Source organism: Sturnus vulgaris, unplaced genomic scaffold (assembly GCF_052056855.1).
Source record: "Sturnus vulgaris isolate bStuVul1 unplaced genomic scaffold, bStuVul1.hap1 Scaffold_224, whole genome shotgun sequence".
Taxonomy (NCBI): Eukaryota; Metazoa; Chordata; class Aves; order Passeriformes; family Sturnidae; genus Sturnus; species Sturnus vulgaris.
In genome coordinates this window covers 70,082-77,691 of record NW_028276317.1, presented here as the reverse complement: position 1 = coordinate 77,691, position 7,610 = coordinate 70,082, and the positions used below count along the sequence as shown (strand labels likewise).

Genomic DNA, 7,610 nt, shown 5'->3' with positions numbered 1-7,610 from the left:
ACTGGGGACAGTGACCGGGACTGCAATCGGCACCGCCCCCCGAACCGCTCCCGGAACCGCTCCCCGGGCTACCCCGGCACGGCGACCGGGAACGCCCCCGGCACCGCCCCCGGCACCGCCCCCGGTGCCGCCCCCGGCACTGCCCCGGCACCGCCCCGGGTAGCGCCCCCGGCACCGCCCCCGGGGCGGGCCGCCGAACGCACGCGATGACGCGCGGGGGGCGGGACGGCGCGGGGCGGTGACGCGCTTCATGCCAGGAGCAGGGCCCGGGTGCGACGAAGACGGGAGCGGGACGACCCGATACCGCGCGGGGCCGCGGGCCCGTGCGGAGCCCGGCCCGCTGGGTAGGGGCCGCCAATGGCACCGGGGCTTCTGCTTCGGCTTCTGTCCGTGTCGGCGGGGAGGCCCCAGCCAGCGGTGCCCCTCTCCCTCGGCGGCACGGGCGTGGAACTCGGCATCGGGCGCTGCATCGCCGCGGACAGCAGGGGGCGCACGGGTACCGATACTGCCATGGGGCCCGGCGCTGCTCTCCTGCTCCGCCGCCAGGCGGCGCTGCGCTGCCGTCCTGCCGCGCCTCCGGGCACGCTCGGTTTCCTCGGGACCCCGGGCCCCGCCTGTCCCGCCGCTGCGGAGGCGGGGGATGCTTTATGGGACTGCCCGAGCTGGCGGTGCCGGGTCTGGGGCGTTGGGGCGCGCCTTGGGGGGCTGCGGGTGCGCTCGTTTCCTCTTCTGCATGGCCTTCTGTGTGAGCATCTCTCGTTGCGACTGCTCTTGGAGAGTCAAACCCCTCCTCCTAAGTGGTCTCAGGAGCCTGGCAGGGTGAGTTTTGTTTCACAGGGGAAAGGGCCACTGGTCGTGTCCAGAGACCTGTGCACCCAGCCAGGTTTCTGCCTGATAAAATTCCAAATGGATGAGGATTTCTCCCAGCCCCAAGCTGCCCCCACCTGTAACCCTGGCTGCCTTTGGGGTGCCCAAAGCCTCCTCTGTGCAGATCTCAGGAACCTGGGAGGGGTGAACAATGTTGCACAGGGAAAAACCCCACAGATTTTATCTCCGGGCCTGGGGCCAGGAGCAGGCATTTGCGTGCTATAATTCCAGAAGGAGCACGGTGTCTCCCAGACCCAAGCCGCATCCAGCTGTGACCCAGCTGCTCTTGGAGTGCCAAAAGCCTCCTCGTAGCTGATCTCAGGAACCCTGGAAGGGTGAGTTTGGTTTCACAGGGAAAAGGCCTCAGTTTGTGTCCAGAGATCAAATAAGGGACTCTGCTTTTCCTCTAGTTCTCCTTCCTGTTTTCACCTGGGCTACAAGGATGGGCATGGCCTGTATTTCTCATATCAAAGTGATGTTACTAAATTTGTCCAGAAGTTCTGATTGTTATTTTTATTAGTAGTAGTAATTTTCTGATAGAAAACACTCTCATTTTGCCTTTCCCACGTTGTTTCCAGGTGCTGCCCAGGATGGACATCCGTGGTCTCAGACAGTGATTCCCGAGGAGCAAGGAAAGCCTTTTCCTCACCTGCACAGTTCAGGTGGATGGGACAGAATTGGTGTGGCCTGACAAGGCAGGAAAAGCTGTCTGTGTTCTGGAGTGCCTTGAAAGCTTTCTCCGTCAGGTTTGGAAGGGGTTTCTCTTTGGGATTTCTTGTGATGCAGCACCACGGGTATCCCTTTGTGCCAAGTCCAGTGCTAAAGGATTGAAGAACTGACAAGTGGGGTCTGGGATGAAAATGCCTCTAATAAAATTAAGCAAAGAATACAATAAGAGAAATGAGCATCCTTTTAATAGTTAGGAATAAAAATGCTGGAAAAGGGCACTCTGAATTGGTGTCACTTGTCATGGATAAAACCCCAGAGTGAGGAATCAGAGCAGAAGTTGAGAGCTGGAATCCTTCTGCAGTCGACTTAATTTTCTTTTCCTCCTCTCTTTCAGGACAGGAAGAATCACGACTCTCCTGGCATCTTTGCCAAGAGCTGTGGTGTTTGATCAGCCAAAGCCCAGAGGCTTCAGCACCAGAGGTCTGAGCCTGGAGGGCTCCTGGTGCTGCCCGTGCTGTGGGCTATGTCAGAGGATGCAGGGTTCCTCTTTGCCTCCCTGCTGGGATTAACTGCCATGGGAATGTGGGATCTGGGTGAAACTCCAGCTCTCCTGGTGTTCAGGGGAGCAAGGTCTGAGGGACTCCTCTCTGGGGATGTGCGGTGAAGGACTGAATAGTGTGGAAGGAGAGTATTTATAAACTGTATCACTGTTTCTCCCAAAATTGGGGTGGAGCGGTGATGGGGGCGGTTGGGTTTGGTCTGGGCCTGTTATTCTTTGTGCAATTTTTAAATTCTCTTGTATGATTTACTGTCCGGTATCTTTCTAACAAAAGCTGACATAAATTTAGATTAAGGATTAGAACTTGGGTCCATTCATTGCAAACATTTGACAAGGCTGGAGGACTGGGGTGGTGACTGCTCTCAGGAAAGGTTACTTATTAATACTGTGTCAGATTTCCCGCAGTGACTGTCAGGCCTGCATGGCTGTGAGTTCGTGCTCTTCTCACTGGGGAAATAAGTTCAGCAAAATTAGAAATGTTAGAAAAATCCAGCCAAAAATTCCACCTCTGTACCCCCTAAGTTTTCCCAGTTTTTCCCAGCTAGGAGCTGCACAGAAGTCAGGCAGGGGAAGTGACAACAGGGAACAGCTGAAAAATTCAAAGGCACAAAGAGGAAAGGGGAAAGGTTTCAGAAAACAATTCTATGGTCTAAGAATAATTTCTGATTCCCTACTGAGAAGAACACGAACTCACAGCCATTCAGGCCTGACAGTCCCCTGCAGTGAGAGCTCAGCACACATCCACAGAGGCAAGTCCAGCATCTTAAATGAAAAAATAAAAATAAAAACCAGGAGAAAAAGGTGATTTCTTTTGCTTCAGAGTTATTTCAAGTTCTTAAAGCCCAAGCAACATTTGCTCTTGATTTTGGTTGGGTGAATCATGAGCAGTGGGCACGGGTCATGCCATTCATTGAGCAGAAAACCCGGGGTCATTTAGAGGGGACACAAGAACTGTTTGTGTAGCGACCTCGGGCTGCAGAGGGGCAGGAGAAAGGCCAAGGGAGCTCCCTGGGGCCACCAGGGCCTGTGGGGAACAGAATGGACGCTTGGATGACCAGTGGAGGTGAGGAGTGGATCTGAGTTCATCTACAGGGAAATAAGGAGGGGATACTCTGGAGTGAAAAGCTGAGGTGATGAGTTCACCCACCTGGGCACGAGTTGTGTTTGCACAAAGTGGGAACAGAGGTGAAGGTCAATCCAAAGTCGATCCTGCTTGACCTCTGAATTCCAGGATAAGTTTTACAAGCTGCCAAATGAGGGAGTAAAAAGACACAAAAATGAAACCGAGAGCATTCATGAGGTTCCTGGGAGTCCATTACACTGTTGTCATAGAATTCTTAATGAGTTTTGAGCTTTTAATGACAACAATTCAGTACTTTCTTTGGATTATTCACTGTGTAGGATTTGGGGTTTATCTGGATTTTAAAGGCGTCGTGGTGGCCCTGACACTGCTCAGGAGCTGGTAGGAAAAGCAGGGTCAGAGCTCCTGGCAGGCACAGGGTGTTTTTCCCAGAGTGGACTGTGGAGGAATTGTTTGGGCCTTGGATTGTCCCTCTGGGTGATGCCAGTTGCTGTGATTTGTGTAATTCCATACATTTAACTCCCAATACTTGCCAGCCCAGGAGCTTGAGCTGACAGGGCAGCACACAGATTGTTCTCTGTGCTGTGCCCCGATTTGGGGTTGGCTGTCAGCTTTGCTAGCTCCCGTGAATTATGCCCATAGCCCCGAATTCCCTGCTCAATTCCCACTGCCATAACCTCACAGCGCCTCATGGAGTGGGGATATACTGTGGCAGGAAGCTCAGCAGCATCGGCACAGGGACAGGTGTATATTCCAAAGAATTTGCTGTTTCAAACCCTCATCCCCCAGCCCCGCCGATGTCCCTGGGGGGCACTTGACAGAGTTACCTGGATTTCAGCTGATTTCACCCCCCCGAGCTCGGGCTCCAGGTGATCTTTTCAAGCAGGAGAAGGCAGGGGCCGGAGGCGCTCGTGGCCCGTGCCGAGGCAGTCCCTGGGGCCACGAGAGGACATCTCTCCCTGCAGAATTTCAGTTCTTTCCAGAGCCTCAGCAGTGACAGAGGACAAAGAGGAAGAGGAGGAGGAGGAAGAAGGGGGAGAGGGTTTGAGAGGAGGGGAAGCCCAAATCCGTGCTGTGTGCGGAGCTCCGACAGCACGCTGCAGCCCGCAGCTCAGTGTGAGCACGGGGCAGAGGAGGCGATTTCTGGGCATTCAATCACCCTGAGGCGGGCGCGGCACCGCCCCTGCAGCACCGTCCCCAGCACAGCTCGGTACCGCTCCGGGATCACCCGGCCCCGCCCCCGGTGCCGCCCGGGACCACTGGGGACCGCCCCTAAAGCACCGCCCCGGCCCCGCCCGGTCCCGTCCCCGGGACCTCCGTGCCCCGCCTCGCCAAGCCCCGGCTCCGCCCCGAGCCTGCCCGGGCTGCGCCGGGACCATCGCTGGCGGCCCCGCCCCTCTCCCCCGGGCCGAAGCGGGCTGAAGGAGATGTCCGCACGATTGGAAACGCCGCCGAAAATCGCACCCGTGGGATCGGTGTCGGCGTCGTGCGCAGGCATCCCACTAGAGCGAGCGGGCTCCTTGCTGTGCCCCCCTCCTTTTGCAGCCAGAGTTAGAAGGTCGGGGAGCGACACCCGAGCCGCCATCTTGGGAGAGGCAGGCGCGCAGTACCGCGCTCTGCCCACAGGGTGGCGCTTGGGAGACAGGCAAGGGATGGAATCAAGGAGTGTCCCAATCCTTGAGGAAATCCCCCTGAATGAACGCCCCAAAAAACCCCGACCAGAACGGAGAAACCTCCTGCCTCTGTACGAGTGCAAAGGGTGTGCAAGGAGTGTGCAAATAGTGTGCATTAGCAATCGATCGGCAGGCATTGGAAAGCGATCGCCGATCTAATCGATCGGCAGGCGCGATCAATCGATCGCCGAGCTAATCGATCGGCAGGCATTAGCAATCCATCGCCGATCTAATCGATCGGCAGGCGCGATCAATCGATCGCCGATCTAATCGATCGGCAGGCATTAGCAATCGATCGCCGATCTAATCGATCGGCAGGCGCGATCAATCGATCGCCGATCTAATCGATCGGCAGGCATTAGCAATCGATCGCCGATCTAATCGATCGGCAGGCGCGATCAACCGATCGCCGATCTAATCGATCGGCAGGCATTAGCAATCGATCGCCGATCTAATCGATCGGCAGGCATTAGCAATCGATCGCCGATCTAATCGATCGGCAGGCGCCATCAATCGATCGCCGATCTAATCGATCGGCAGGCATTAGCAATCGATCGCCGATATAATCGATCGGTAGTCGTGATCAATCGATCGCCGATCTAATCCATAGGCACGCATTAGCTATCGATCGCCGATCTGATTTTTCCCGCCATTTTTCATGGATTTTTTCCCCCATTTCTTACTGATTTTTCCCCAATTTTTCATGCATTTTTTTCCCGCAATTTTCGTGGATTTTTTCCCATATTTTCCCCATTTCTCACTGATTTTTTTCCCCCATTTCTCAATGATTTGTTTCCCATATTATCAAAGATTTTTATTCCCCATTTCACCATGATGTTTCCCCCATTTCTCACTGATTTTTTCCCCCATTTCTTACTGATTTTTTCCCCCCATTTTTCCATGGATATTTCCCGATTTTCCCCCCCATTGCTCACTGATTTTTGCCCCCATTTCTCTCTGAATTTCCCCCCATTTTCCATGCATTTTTTCCCCCATTAATCACTGATTTTTTTCCCCATTTATCACTGATATTTGCCCCCATTTCTCTCTGAATTTTTCCTTCCATTTTTCATGCATTTTTCCGCCCATTAATCACTGATTTTCTCCCCATTTATCACTGATTATTGCCCCCATTTTTCACTTATTTTTTCCCCACAGCATCGGCCACCACAGCACGAGCGACAACAGCTCGCTCTGTTCCCGCCATTGCCCATGGATTGTTTGCCTGTTTTCCATGGATTTTTTCCCCATTTCTCACTGATTTCCCCCCCCCGCCCCCCCATTTCTCACTGAATATTCCCCCATTTTTCATCGACTTTTCCCCCATTTACCACTGCTTTTTCCCCCATTTCTCGCTGATTTTGTCCCAAATTTTCCCCCATTTCTCATTGATTTTTTTCCCTGTTTCTCACTGATTTTTCCCCCATTTCTTAATGACTTTTCCCGCCATTCGTCACGGATTTTTTCCCCCATTTCTCACTGATTTTTTCCCCATTTCTCAATTATTTTTTCCCCCACTTTTCCCCGTTTCTCACTGATTTATTCCCCCATTTTTCATGGATTTTTTTTCCCCCATTTCTCACGGATTTTTTTCCCCATTTTTCAAAGATTCCCCCCCCCGTTTTTCACTGATTTTTCTCCATTTCTCACTGATTTTCCCACCATTTTTCATGTGGTTTTTTTCCATTTCTCACTGATGTTTTACCCCATTCTTATTACCATTCTCATAGCTCTATTTTATATTTATACATATTCTTATATTTGCATTATTTCTGTTATACACTAGATTTTTCATAGATATTTGCTACTTACATTTCATTATATTTTACATGTATACCAATCTATTTCTATTCTTTATATTTTATTTTTATATTAGCTATAAAAACCGTGCCTCTACCCAAATAAAAAGCATTTAAACATTCCTTTTAGACTATATTTAGGTATTTTTTATGGTTCTGTTTTTCATGCATTCTACACCCACCCCTCCCTCTCAATGTTCTGGCACCCACCATGACCCCCCCCCCCCCCCCCCCCCCATGCCCGACTCACCTGCTCCTCCAGCGCAGCCCGGCTCCCTTTCCCAGGGACCTTGGGGTGCCCCAAACCACGTCGGAGCCCCCAGTCTCCACACCCTCCCCCTCCGTAGGGAACGGGAATGGGATGGGGAGCACACAGGACAAGAAAGGAACACAAAAGACACACTGGACAGAGAGAAGAAAAGGGCTGGAAGCTGGATATGAGGATGAAAGTGGAGCAGCAACAAACCTCAGGACTCTTGACTAGAGAGTGTGGCTGCTGAACGTCTCAAAAAAAACCCCCAGCTCCAACACAACATGCTGTGCTCACGGCTCGGCCTGGGACTCATCAGTGAACATCTCTCTCTTGCCAGGGCCATAAAGCCCCCGAGAAAACACGAGGTGAGGTTGATGTGCTCCGGCTTTGCTCCTGCTCAGCCCTAACCCCAGCCCCTGCTGCCAGTGAGCACCCTGATCTCTGAACCTCTTCTCAGCTTGTTTGTACGCTTCCAAATTCCTTCCTCTTTCTTCAAGCTTCATCTGTTTCCTGGCATTGGGAGAATGACAAGTGTTTAGCACAGCGCAATGAATACAACAGTCTCATTTTCAGAAGACACAACTGAACGAGAACCGACAGCAGCACTGCTTCGAGACAATCTGGGCACACGTTTCCCTTCCAGCAATCTGAGCGTTCTTTTGTGTCACGCCTGAAATCCTGAAAATGGTTTTTTGAGAAAAATTATCCA

General features: G+C 52.5%; 1 long non-coding RNA gene across 1 annotated transcript; it reads left to right on the top strand.

The window, feature by feature from the left end:
• The first annotated feature begins 233 nt into the window (after positions 1–233).
• LOC148217811 (uncharacterized) lies at positions 234–2,900 on the top strand. Its single transcript, XR_015800725.1, has 2 exons — positions 234–1,613; positions 1,931–2,900. It is a non-coding gene; the product is annotated as an uncharacterized LOC148217811 (long non-coding RNA).
• Positions 2,901–7,610: the final 4,710 nt, after the last annotated feature.